Source organism: Dryobates pubescens, chromosome Z, assembly GCF_014839835.1.
Source record: "Dryobates pubescens isolate bDryPub1 chromosome Z, bDryPub1.pri, whole genome shotgun sequence".
Lineage (NCBI taxonomy): Eukaryota > Metazoa > Chordata > Aves > Piciformes > Picidae > Dryobates > Dryobates pubescens.
The window spans coordinates 60,417,735-60,430,905 of NC_071657.1; positions in this window are offsets into that span (position 1 = coordinate 60,417,735).

A 13,171-nucleotide genomic window follows, 5' to 3' on the forward strand; every position below is an offset into this window, starting at 1 on the left:
TCGCTTATTTTTTTTCCTAATCTGAATATTCCTTGATGGAACTTAAATCCGTTCTTTCTTTCCAGTTCATTCCAGATACAAAGAATTTGTTCCCTTTATCTTTGCTGAAGTCTTTTATACATTTGAAGATTTGCATATATTCCTTATTTCTCTCTAACTTGAACTTACCCTGTACATTCATGCTTTCCCTGTCTGTGATTCATCATGAACCATCATAAACCTTCATCAGATCCTTTCCAATAGTTTCCTAACTCTATGTTTTGGCGGTGGGGAGTGGTGTTTGTGTTTTGGGGTTTTTTTGGTTGGTTGGTTGGTTGGTTTGATTTGGTTTTTGGCAACTGGGCTAAGTTTTACATGTCATAACACTTACGGAATCATGATACTAAATTTGCTGAATGGTGTATACCTCTGTTTGTACACAGCTCTTGAGACAGATCGCAATCAATTGCATAGCAGCTTTAAGAATCTGGCCAGACTTTCTGTATACTTTGGTCAGTTTCACCTCTGTGTCAAGTGAAGCTGCAAACGTGAAAAGAAAAGCAAATTTGGGTAACACTACTTGGTGCAATAAGAGTAGAGGGTAGTTGCTAGAAAATTCATTTCAAACTACATTGAAGAAATGTCTGTTTGGAATAGGGAGAAGCAGCATGATTCTATCTCATGACTAACAAAACAATAGCAAACACCATCCATAAAAAAAAAAAAAGCCTTACAAGCATAACCTGTTACTGGTGGGTGGTTCAAGACTGTTTTGTAGCATTTGTTTACAAACATTCGAATGACATCACTTCGGTGCAACAGAATAAAGAGATCAAGTGACAACTGAAATAGGTAAATGGTGAAAGGCAAACTTGCAATTTATCTGTCTGCAAATCAACAGAGTGCTAAAGAGATGAAACCTGTTGAGCCCAGTAGGCTAATCTTTGCCTTTTGGCAGGCAGAGTAGCAAGCTTTAGAAGAGGTGTTATGCAAAATCCCTTGACTGATTATTATTTCTAATCAAACAAACAAACAAACAAACAAACAGTAGGGCTGCTCCACTCAAGGTAAAAAAAAAAAAAATAAACAAAAAGAATAAAAATACTGAGCTGTTATCTGGGTCACACAGCAGCGTTCTTCTGCCACATTTGGAAAGGAAGTCTTTTCCCGTAAAAGGAAAGGCCAGTACACAGGAAAGTTTGCCTGTTCTCCATTATATCAGCAGATCCTTCCTGCTCTTCCTACAAATCTTTCTGTAGAAAGGCACTTCTCACTGCTATCACAGTACTACAGCTGCGTGGAAAGTCAAAGAAAAGCCTTTTAAAAATCTTGTGTTTCACTGTATAATTTCTGCCCATTTTTTTCTCCTGTATGCTGAAATCTCATCAAATTGTTCTTTAAATAAACATCGGCTTGTTGTAATCTGTGTAAATGCTGCCTCCTGGCGACTCATTGTATGCCTACAAAATCGGGGAAGTTGGAGCCTCAGATGGGTTCTAAGGTTTGAATACACAGAAAGCAGAAGAATAATTAATTTCTGAACAGGCTTAATTACGTCTGTATTTGTTACTTAACAAGGAAGTGTTTTCTTTGGAAGAACTGTGAAAGCTAATTAAGTCACCAATTGTGCAACATTTCAGTCTTTATTTTACAGCCACAACAAAAGGGCTAGACTGGAGTTTTCCTTTGACTATGGCCAGCTCAGCTCTTTCTTATTTAAAAAAAAAAATCATACAGCATGTAATTTAGACAGACATTTTAAATAGACACACAAATAGTCCTGTCTCCACCACAGACAAGTGGAGAAAAAAGTTGGAAGGTAGTTAACAAATACAAAACTAAAACTGTATCTAAATCCTGCCTTCTCCTTGCCGCCAGTCAAACACTACTCCAAAGTCCTGACATTAATAGAGTGCAGAATTTCCAAAGTTCCATTCTTAGCAGTTAAGAAATTTAACTGGATCACCTCAAATCTGCCTAATTCTGCATTAGTCCTACACAGTGAGTAACACAGAGGCAAAGAGGCACCGTGTGTATAATCTGTGCAGTACAGCACTGCGTCTACCACAAAGCAGAGCAGAATGTAGACAATTTGACAGGCATGTAGTGCCACATCCACTGCACAAATGCTTTCTGCCAGGCTGGACTTTGCCATGTTTCTCTCTGTGATCCTAGCAAGGCTGCCTAATAACCTGACAGCAAATTGAACCTATATTCTTTAAACTGTCTGCTGCCTTTCTTGATGCATTTATTCATAAGAATTCCTGACTCAGACAAATAATTGTTATTCCACCCTGCTTTCATACTGCTACACCTGTGTTTAATGTGACTGGTTCTGCTGGTTCTGCTGGGCAGACAGGACTCTTAAAGATAATTAGTATTTGCACCATTGACCTGAAAAACAATTTGCTCTTTTTTTCCCCCACCCGACCTGAAGCTATCTGTGCCCCATTCCACTCACAGTGATACAACAGCACAAAAGGACAGAATCTGAGTTGGCTGTGTGTTCGCCTGGAGTGAAGCAATCCTTAGGTGGCATACTGATGATAATTTTGAATCTTACCTACCAGCTTCTTTCCCACATGTGGGAATATGGAACATTGCAAAAGTGTGAGATGTGGCCTGGACAGCTCACACACCAGTCACATTTGTCTGGAAAATTAAAATAGTTCATCAGTTTTGACATATGAGTCTATGGAAGGAAGGTTGCATAGGACTACACAAGTAAAGAATTCTGGTCTGTTCATGCTTTACATTTACGCTGGACAGAATTGTTGCAAACTGCCCAAGGCACAACAGCATAGCAACTCTGGCCTCTGATTTTTACTTCTAATTTTCATCAGAATATTTACTTTAGAGAACTCTGAGGTGTTATTGAAAGTTCTGTCAGGAAGCTGCCCTCAGCTGAGGATAAAAAGGAGGTAGGAGTATGTCCAAATGGTAGCTGCCAACACTCTTCAAACTGTATGCAGAAAACTGCTCAAACAAGAACTTGGCCCTTGGTTCAAAGTTTCATGCATAAACCATGCAGAAATCCTCTGTAAACCTAATTAACTATTCTGTTTTCACTGATATCTGCAGAAAATCATGGCTCTAAATCAGTATTTCCTTGGTTTATTAATAGCTGGGCTATCACACAAGTGAGCATTCAACACTGACAGATTAAAGCACTTCACTTCAGACCTCTGGGCCTGTGTGCTTCCCTGTGGCATAGCAGAGTAGGCAAGGATCAGAAGAAGATAGTCACAAAGAGTAGCTAACTATAGCAGAAACACCTGAAGTAAGGATGGATTGGGTTTACTATTAGGTATGTCTTTTCTGGTTGTGACTCAGTTTAAGAGTCTGGCTAGAACAGGACCTTCTTTTAATATGGTGTCTAGTTAACAATCATTTATCAGAAGTATAAAGAGACTTTGGATTAACCTAGACTCTTCCATTACTCAGCTACCTATTTGTAGTTAGGTAATCAAAGCTCTTCTCATTCTTTTGTCCTAATATCTTGGCCTCCTTTCTAAAAGTACTGCCTAAATGTTGTGTGGTGCATGTGATAGACTTACTTAGGAATCCAACCATGTGGGCATCCTGCAGCTATAAAAGGTGGTTTGCAGACATATCTGGCAGGATGTTCTTCTTTTTCTTTTTCCTATTCAGAGGTATTGTATACATCAATGGTATACATTATTGCAGTGTTGGATTGACAACTGGACGAGATAATCTTAGAGGACTTTTCCAACTTTAATGATTCTGTGATCAAGCTTCCATAAGCCAGTAAAAATCACACTAATTTACAGGAGCACAAAGTACATTTTTGTAATAATCTGCTGTGACCTGGTGCATGGAATTAATTAAAATAATAAAAGGTGTGACACTCACAGCTCAAGATTTCCTTACACATGAAAAACAGTATTTTCCATGTGAAAACCTGCTGCCCCTCAGTGGTTTCTAAGAAAACAACAGAACAATGGCTTTGATCTCTCAGGACAATTATGAGCTGCTTAGAATCCAATCTTTTTGGTTAAAAATTAAATTATCAGTTAATTATTTGGTTAATAACTAAACAACAACATGATACCAAGGAATAGTTTGTAGGCAGTGAACTAACAAGTTGCTCTACTTGTTTCCTGAGCCTATTACACATACCTCCTTCACAGAATCATAGAATGGTCCAGACTGGAAGGGATCACCAAAGGTCATCTAGTCCAATCTCCCCGCAGTCAGCAGGGACATTCTCAACTAGACCAGGCTGTCCAGTGCCTTGTTGAGCCTTACTTTGAATATCTCGAGGGAAGGGGCCTCAACCCCCTCCTTCCCTGGGCAACGTGTTACAGTGTTCCACCACCCTCATAGTGAAGAACTTCCTGATATCCAATCTAACTCTGCCCTTTTCTAGTTTAAAGCCATTGCCCCCCATCCTGTCCCTGCAGGCCTTTGTAAACAGCCTCTCTCCATCCTTCCTGTAGGCCTCCTTCAGGTACTGGAAGGCTGTTGTTAGGTCTCTCTGGAGCCTCCTCTTCTCCAGCCTCAGCTCCCTCAGCCTGTCCTTGTAGCAGAGATGCTCCAATCCCCTGATCAGTTTCATGGCCCCCCTCTGGACCCACTCATCAACTCCATTTCATTCCTGTATTGAGGGCTCCAGAGCCGCACACAATACTCCACTGTATAAACAGTGTCGTGAATTGCTGAGCAGCACACTTTCAAACCTAGATGCCACAGCAGTTGTGAAACCGAAGGTCTGTACTGATAGCAAGTGGTCTGAATACAGCCCTAAAGAGCTTTTCCACAGTCATGCTGAGTTTGAAGTAGAACAGAAAGTTGATGTTGGATGCTTCCCAAGCCCCACAGGGCTGGTAGGAAAAATCTGTGGGAAGCAGAATTTCTGCAAATAATCCTTTAAAGTAGTGAAGGTTCTAGGTGAGTCAGAGGAAAGCAGAGTCCCCCTATCTAGCTTCATCATAAGGTCCTGTATGAGCTTCTGGCAGATGTTCACAAACTCACTTTGCCCTGGGATTTCTATCTTTCCAACAGCCAGTTAGCTCTCTCTGCTCTCTATGACATGCTGCCACCCCCCACCCCCTCCATTTATGAGACCAAGAGTCTCATTTTCAGTTCAACTGAAGATGATTATAATTGATGTGAATTATGCAAACCCTTTTGTTGCATTTTCCATTCTGGCACACTCAAAGCCCTGGATCTGAACCATCAAGCTGTACTGCTGTTCCAGGTCTGAATCTGCAGACCAATCCCATTTCTAGTTTCAGAAATCTTTGTCTGGCTGATCATATTCATGTCTTATATGAATATAAGTCTCTACATTAAAATTTGAGTCAGTGGATGAATACCATGAGATGAAACTGTCCTTTTGTAAGTCCTTTGCAATCCACAAATAACTCTGCTGAGAGCATAACAAAGGCCCTTTGTGTTATTGCACAGTGGAGCCAAAAATGTTCTTGAAACAAAGTTTGTTTTCAATATAATTACATACAGCTCATACATAAAACAGCTTGTGGCAAAGCCAAAAATGTAGCCCTTTAGATTCTATGAACATCTTCATCTGTCTATATTAACAGAAACAAATGCAGAGTAAGACCATTTATATTTCACTGGTTCCTTTCTTTTATTCTATTTGATACATTACTTCTTGCTTAAGAACACAGTATTGCAAGAATCTTAATGCTGGCAGAAATGTCTGCCGGTACAAATGGCCTTGCAGCACTGCAAGTTCAGTGAGTGAATTCAGGACTGTTTTGACATCTTCTGGGATAGTGCCTGTTGATCCTGACTGCAGACATAAAAATCTGCAGAAAATGTAGCAAGTATATTTTCAAACACTGTAGAAAAGGCTGAAAATAAGCATTTAGATTTAATTAAGTTTTTTTTAATATATATATCATGTGTGCTAAGAAAAGGATGATCTATTCAAACTTTCCAGTGAAATCTTAGAAGCCTAATATTTTATTTTAGGAACCTGACCATGTCTTCAGCCATCTCTATCAGCTGAAGCATCCTGTCAGGATGACACATTTGGAGACTTCTCAACAATTAAATAATCATTCTGCACTTGAAAAGGTGGAAACAATTTTAGATCCCCCTACAAGAAATTACTATAATTCATCGAGAAAATTTTGTTCTCACATGTTAGTCATTTGTTCTCACATCCCTGAATACCTCCATTCTACAGTGCAATGTTTGTAGATCCAGATGTCAATAAGATTCTAATTCTCAATTGTGTTCTCTCTTCTATTTCACCATTTAATATCTTTCTTTTTGAAAGCACTAGTTGGAGAGTGAACACTAATACTCCACAGCACCATTTCATTCTTCAGTAGCATGTGTTTCCCTGCCGCTACAACATCTGGGTCTGTATGATTCCAGAAGAATCACATTTTACAGAAATAAATTTCCCTGTACGGAAAGCCCAGCGAAGGGCTGCTACAGTGATCCTTCTCATCCTCATCAATACTCCTACTGTGTGGACAGAAGATGTAATGGCTATGCCGCAGTAAGAGGTGGAACATACCAGAGCACAATGGTAGCTGAAGTACTTAAGGAATACATAAATGCTGACTTTATCTTCAGGTCAAATCCCTGGAGGCTTCAGATCAAAGTAGGCAAGAGTAGTGCAGAGCATAATTTACTTTGGTAAGAAAGAACAAATGAGAATGCTACTATTGCAATATTTATCATACTGTTGGGAAAAAGCCCTTTCCTTCTCAGTTCCTGATTTCACATTTCTTTTTTTCCCAAGAAGCAAAAGACACTTCTGACCCTGACACAACCTATACAGCTAGAAGAGTATGTACCTATTCTTCCCACCAGTAGGCTAGGAACTGCACCATCCTGTTCAATATCTTTATTGATGATCTGGATGAGGGCATTGAGTCCATCATCAGTAAATTTGCAGATGACACCAATCCGGGGACAAGTGTTGATCTGTTAGAGGGTAGGAGAGCTCTGCTGAGAGACTTTGACAGGCTGGACAGATGGGCAGAGTCCAACAGCATGAGATTTAACACATCTAAGTGCCGGGTTCTGCACATTGGCCACAATAACCCCATGCAGTGCTACAATCTGGGGTCAGAGTGGCTGGAGAGCAGCCAGGCAGAAAGGGACCTGGGAATACTTCTTGTCAGTAGGCTGAACATGAGCCAGTGGTGTGCCCAGGTGACCAAGAAGGCCAATGGCATCCTGGCCTGGATCAGGAATAGTGTGGCCAGCAGGAGCAGGGAAGTCATTGTGCCCCTGTACTCAGCACTGGTTAGGCCACACCTTGAGTCCTGTATCCAGTTCTGGGACCCTCTATTCAAGAAAGATGTTGACTTGCTGGAACGTGTCCAGAGAAGGGCAACAAAGCTGGTGAGGGGCCTGGAGCACAAGCCCTATGAGGAGAGGCTGAGGGAGCTGGGATTTCTTAGCCTGGAGAGGAGGAGACTCAGGGGAGACCTTATTGCTGCCTACAACTACCTGAAGGGAGCTCGTAGCCGGGTGGGTATTGGTCCCTTCTCCCAGGCAACCAGCACCAGAACAGGAGGACACAGTCTCAAGCTGCACCAGGGGAGGTTTAGGCTGTATGTTAGGAAGAAGTTCTTCACAGAAGGAGTGATTGGCCATTGGAATGTGCTGCCCAGGGAGTTAGTGGAGTCGCCATCACTGGAGGTGTTTATGAAGAGATTTGATGAGGTGCTTGGTGCCATGGTTTAGTTGATTAGATAGTGCTGGGTGATTGGTTGGACTCAATTATTTTGAAGGTCTTTTCCAACCTGGTTAATTCTAGTCTAGTCTAGTCTAGTCTAGTCTAGATCCATAGTCCTCTGATTCTCCCCTTTCATATCCTTCCACTACTCTGGGAAAGAAAGAGATTCTTGCATGTATGCCATACTACTGCTACCTAATCTGGCACCTAACCAGGGTACAGCCAACACACATGCACTAGCTGGCCCACCTCTGTCAGAAGTGCCTCAGCACCTATATAGGAACTGCTTGTAATAAACTAGTAGTAGCTTTGTCTGCCTCTGCTACTATCACCTATATCTGCTTACGCTCCACTCACTCTGCTGGTAGCAAGAACTGGAAGAAAGAAAGGCTTCCCAAACCCTTTTGTATTCCACATACACACAAGTAGGCCAGATCAGCCTTGTTCGAAATCACTATCTATACAATCACAGCCTGGAAATCATAGAATCATGAAGGTTGGAAAAGACCTTCAAGGTCATAGTGTCCAACTGTTAACACAGAGCAGCCAAGGCCACCAATAAATCATGTCCCTCGCATCACCCCACACATCTTTTAAATACCTCCAGGGATGATGACTCAACCAGTTTCCTGGGCAGTGTGTCCACTGCTAGATAACCCTTTCAGTGGAGAAATTTTTCCTACCATCGGGACTAAATTTCAGTTAATAATGACAACATAAAATTGTGACACAGGGTGTATAATAAATTCCCCATGGGCTGAGAAGCTTCTGGCTGTGACAGCAATAAGCAAATTTCTGGAATACCTCTTTCAGTGGCACTCAAAACCAGAAACTAATATTAGCAAGATAAAAGAACATGTATCAAATAAGGCACATCCAATCCAAAATCTAAAAACTACATGATCATTACTTTGCAGAGGGCAAAAAACATAAATTCTGTAAAACTGAGTAAGTACAGAAATACACGCTTCCTAGCCTTGATAGATATAATTGGATGAAAAGTATAACTTAGCCCATTTCATAGTAAGGAACATCACAAGGGAACAAGTTATTTTAGTGGTGTCAGTTAAATAGACCTCTTCATCAAAAAGAAGTAAGGCTTGCTCCAAGAATCAATATGCATTTCATATTTATTGCTAAATCTCTGGAAGTGAAATAGTTTAAGTGACTGCTTGTCTAAGCAGTTTCAAGCTACTTCTAAGTTAGGCAATAAGTTGCCCTAACTAAAATACTTCATTTGAGAGCCAGAGAAAAAGTAAATTCAGCCATGAGGAGTGTTCTGTGCTAGAGAAGGAAAACTATTCCAAATATACATTCAAATGTGTGTCACAAATAAAAGTGGCCAAATATGTGATCTATCAGAGAAGAACCTACAAGACTTTCCTTTAAAATTTAAAATTGCATCAGAAAACAAAATCTAAAAATCAAGAAAGGGATTTTTGACTCTTGAAACTTTGAACAACAAGGAAGAGTGTGCTGAAGCAGGACTACATGGAGCAAACTTCAAGGTAATGCTGCTCTTTAGATTCAATGTCCTATGACATAGTCGTAAAGAATACTCTCCAGCTAAATTCCCAGTAAACGAGTCTTTGATCTGTGGGCAATTGCAGCACTTCGCTGAAGTTGTTGGCATGATAATTGTCTTCCATTGACCCTATTCTGAGAAACAATTTAGAGGGACCCTTATGCTCAAGATGGCTAAAACGGCAGCAAATCAGTCACACAACGATTAAGCCACACTGACGGTGCAGCAACAGCTTGGTTCTCCCCAAGTATGAAAAACAGCACAGAGATATAGAATTGATTCGAATGTAGAACAATATGTGTATGTGCAGGCACTCATACGTATACATGTTTTTAACAAACAACCATGAAGATAAGCTCTGGGGATGCAGACAAGTAAGTTGGCAGAAAAATCAAGACACAAACAGCAAAACAGCAGCAGGAACAAAACCATAAACAAAATAAAAGTAGCTTCTTGGCTGTTTGTGTTGAAAGATTTGGAATGGAGAAGATAAAAACTTGCTTCTGTTATTTGAGTTCAAGTATACTCAAACAAATATGCTTGGCCTCTCCAATAGCCCTGGGCTGCATCATAAAATACCTAGCTGCATCTTCATTTTATTCTTTTACTGGAAATACTCTGTGAATCCTTGGAAGCTGAGGAATTATTCATGTCAAAATGGAGAAAAAAATTAAGGTAGGGAATTTGGGAAGCTGTGAAGAGACTGGGATTAAAATCTAAAATCAGAATATTAACTGTAAATGTAGCTGCAACTAGTTTAATTTCTTAGATTTGGGTGTATACTTTTGAGATTGAAATAAGGAATGTCTTGATTTATGAAAATTGCACAACATTAAGCCCATCCTTTATGTCTATATAAAACCATTGAGTAATAACCCCTAAAACACTAGGTTGGAATTAAGTTTTCAGGCAGATGGATTTCCTTATTGCTTTCTCTAGTAGCCAAACTGCAACCTCCAGAATGCAGATTGCTGTTTGTTTTGGTCCTGCCAGCCCCTTCCTCGTCTCATCTGTCTATCAGGAAACAAACTGAATGCACATGCCAACAGCATGGGAACAGTTGTTGTTTCTGAACAAAATCATTATATTGGAAAAGAAAATACAACACATATACATTGTAAATTAATTACACAGTATGCTTGATTTCTGTTATCAACAGCACCAACAAAGATACAAGGAAGAAAGGGCCCAGTGATTTAACCAGATCCATGTATTAAATTGTGTCTTGGGGTATCTATGCTGCAGAAGAGCTGGTCAAAGATGAAGGCACAAAAACTATTGCTTTGATTTAAGTTTTAGTGGTTTTGAAAAGAAGAAGAAAATAAAATTAATTATTTTTATTCCTTTATATAAGGGAGAAAACAACATGGAAATTTAAAAAATACTATAGACTCAAAAATTCCATTTTCTCATACATCAAAAAATATTTAAAGTGAAATTACACCAAGGAAAATGTAGTAGAGAAAAACTCTCTCTTAATCCAAAATCATGTTTAAATTGGGGCAAAGACAGCTAAGCAACCAGAATACAAGTGGTGGAATCAGAGGGAAAAACAGTAACCAAATTAAGAAGAAAACAAAAGCAGTGAAATGAGACCAGGAGGAAACAGTGAAACAAGCACCTTACCTTTTGATGAAGTGCCCTGAAAACATTTCTCTTGTACCTCTCTCATACTCATTGTGTCTTCCCAAAGGACCTCAGCATTTCATAACTGCGGAATGGTAACTTCATCGTAAAGAAAATGCATTTGCATCACAATGTATCTTACATTTTTCAGCCTTCCTTTTTCTCAACTTGCTCCATCATTGACTACAATCCCTTAAAATTACATAGAGTGCATTTCTGAAACATCAATCTGTCTCCAACAAACTCATCACTGCAGATTCCCACCCAGCAATTTCCTGCCCCTACAGCAGCACCTTCCATTTCCCTCCAGGGTGCAGCTGCTCTCGTTGGCAGTTCATAGGTGGTAAAATGTATTCATGCAACTAAATTGGAGAAAACACTTCTTTCAGGGCATTACCAACAGTCCTTAGCCTTTATTCAGTTACTGTGAGAAATTGTGTTGCCTTTAATATTTGGCTTTCGCAAGGACCGCGGGGTTCGGTCGTTGGGCTGATTGGTGGGTGATGGTCTGTATTGTGTGGGGCATTGGGAAAGAAAGGTGAGGCGCCAACAGGTCTAAAGACTGGCCAGGTTAAAAGTGCAGGTTTTGTCTCAGTCCTGATGGAGAGGGGTGGGAGCGTGCTGGGGAATATATGAAGATGTACGTTTTAATATATGAATATGTATGTTTGCCGTCTATATAAGTTCAACTCGTGTTGTTGGGGTGCGCCTCTAGCAAACTCGCTATGCGCCCAGTACTGTGTTGCCTTTATTTTATAATAAACTGGTTATAAATTTCAGCAGTGAGTTAGTTTCTCACAGTTACCAATTAATTCCTCCTGGGCCTTGAAACTCTTTTCACTTTTAGGTTGAAGGCAAAGATATTTTTGTAGCAAAATAAATTTGAAACCACTCAGCATTTCACAGGGGAAATGTTTACATTATTTAAAAGTTTCCTAAAAAGTAATTTTAATGTTTTCCTCTGACCTTTGAAAATAAATCAAAATAATAGAATAATTTTCTTTGCTTTTCTATCTAACGACAAAGAGTTGAAGAAAATTTACAAAACCAGAAAATGTCTTTGTTTTTTCTTAAAATCTTGTAATACAAAATCAGTCCCAGGTTGTTCAATGTACAAAAAGTTCAGCTCAGTCAGTATGAAGAAGACATGCAGTAAATTTGAAATTGTGTGGTAAAGATGGGAAGTACTAAGTAGACCATAGAATGGCAAACATCATTAAACATGGATTAAGGGATCATTTGCTATTGGCTGAAGAGAAAACACAGAGCTTGGCTGCCTGTGTGGAAGCCCAGCTAGGTAAACTGTTTTGAAAACCAGAGAACAAAGAAGAAAAGTCATTTGGCCCTAGAGGAGGCACAATAAAGTAAACATGAAATAAACTTTCATGAAATTTTTTATGATGAAAGTGGTGAGACACTGGAACAGGTTGCCCAAAGAAGTTATGGATGCCTCATCATTGGAAGTATTCCAAGTCAGGTTGAATGACGCAACTTTATCTAGTGAAAGTTGTCCCTGACATGGCAGGGGCATTTTCGAGGCAATCTTTAAAAGTCCTTTCCACCCAAACCATTCTGTGATTTCTCTTATAAAATTATATTTTCCTCTCATGGTAAGAAATAAAATTATTACATAGAATACATAGAATAAACCAGGTTGGAAGAGACCTTCAAGATCACCGCGTCCAACCCATCAACCAATCCAACACCACCCAAACAACTAACCCATGGCACCAAGCACCCCATCAAGTCTCCTCCTGAAAACCTCCAGTGATGGCGACTCCACCACCTCCCCAGGCAGCCCATTCCAATGTGCAATCACTCTTTCTGTATAGAACTTTTTCCTAACATCTAGCCTAAACCTCCCCTGGTGCAGCCTGAGACTGTGTCCTCTTGTTCTGGTACTGGCTGCCTGGGAGAAGAGACCAACATCCGTCTGTCTACAACCTCCCTTCAGGTAGTTGTAGAGAGTAATAAGGTCACCCCTGAGTCTCCTCTTCTCCAGGCTAAGCAACCCCAGCTCCCTCAGCCTCTCCTCGTAGGGCTTGTGTTCCAAACCCCTCACCAACTTTGTTGCTCTTCTCTGGACTCGTTCCAGCAAGTCAACATCCTTCCTAAACTGAGGGGCCCAGAACTGGACACAGTACTCAAGGTGCGGCCTAACCAGTGCAGTGTACAGGGGCAGAATGACCTCCCTGCTCCTGCTGGCCACACTGTTCCTGATGCAGGCCAGGATGCCATTGGCCCTCTTGGCCACCTGGGCACACTGCAGGCTCATGTTCAGCCTACCATCAACCAGCACCCCCAGGTCCCTCTCTACCTGGCTGCTCTCCAGCCACTCTGACCCCAGCCTG